Below are 1036 nucleotides of genomic sequence, written 5' to 3'. Positions count from 1 at the left end.
ATGATAACCACTGAACTAATCTGCTTTGTTTCAGTTTGAGGTTCTAAAGTTGGTGATGTGAGATGCAACGCATGAAAATTTCAACTGAGGTTTGCACTCAGTACTCTGAATCCAGATGTCTGGATTCAGAGTACAGACCATGACACCACAGAGCCCTTGTTGCCCTTTAGTAAACACCTGTGATGAATAGAACATGCAAAATCTGTTTCTGTCTGGTTTCGAACCAGAGACCTTTTGCGTGTAAAGCAAACATGATAACCACTACACTACAGGAACTGAACTTCTCTGCTTTGTTTCAGTTTTAGGTTCCAAATTTGATGATGTGAGATGCAACGCATGAAAATTTCAACTGAGGTTTGCACTCAGGTGCCTGGATTCAGAGTACAGACCATGACACCACAGACCCTTGTTGACCTTTAGTAAACACCTGTGATGAATAGAACATGCAAAATCTGTTTCTGTCTGGTTTCGAACCAGAGACTTTTTGCGTGTGAAGCAAACGTGATAACCACTACACTACAGAAACTCATGCTCTCTGCAGTGTTCCTGGTAGATGATCCACATTTTGTTAGAGACTAACGTCAACAATGGGCATGGAACAATGTCAAATACTTACAGATCCTCTCAGAGAGCACAGTAACTTGGTGAACAAACTGTCAAACTTATACTTGTGCCTAATTTCACATTACAGTCCATAAACTAAGCCTGGGATCAAAAAATGTATTGAAGATGTCATTAGCAGAGACAAATGGTTCTACAGAGACTTGGCTAAATGGCTAAAAAATAAAATCAATACTTACAAATAAAAAATGGTTAGGAAGCGCATTACAAACCTTTGGTTGAAATGTGCGTTAAATTCAAGTCTCCATTACAGACCAGAGAAAACTAAAGAGAATGCAATGTTGTGTTAATCCATTTGAGGAGCCGGCAGTTTATCTTGAGGAAATAAATGACATGCAAAAGTTAATTAGACTGTAACATGCGCAGTCCGCTGCTCAACCACTGCGGAATTAGAAAGAAACCGCTGGAAGTAACT

The 1036-nt window shown here is 39.6% G+C and overlaps 2 non-coding genes across 2 annotated transcripts; both read right to left on the bottom strand.

Moving 5' to 3' along the window:
* Nucleotides 1-203: 203 nt before the first annotated feature.
* On the bottom strand, nucleotides 204-276 carry trnav-uac (transfer RNA valine (anticodon UAC)). Its single transcript has one exon. It is a non-coding gene; the product is annotated as a tRNA-Val (tRNA).
* Nucleotides 277-453: 177 nt separating this feature from the next.
* trnav-cac (transfer RNA valine (anticodon CAC)) lies at nucleotides 454-526 on the bottom strand. Its single transcript has one exon. It is a non-coding gene; the product is annotated as a tRNA-Val (tRNA).
* Nucleotides 527-1036: the final 510 nt, after the last annotated feature.

Source organism: Poecilia latipinna, unplaced genomic scaffold (genome assembly GCF_001443285.1).
Source record: "Poecilia latipinna isolate Pla-1442-1.1 unplaced genomic scaffold, P_latipinna-1.0 Scaffold9062, whole genome shotgun sequence".
NCBI lineage: Eukaryota > Metazoa > Chordata > Actinopteri > Cyprinodontiformes > Poeciliidae > Poecilia > Poecilia latipinna.
The sequence above is the reverse complement of the archived record's forward strand: the minus strand, read 5'-3'. Positions and strand labels throughout refer to the sequence as shown.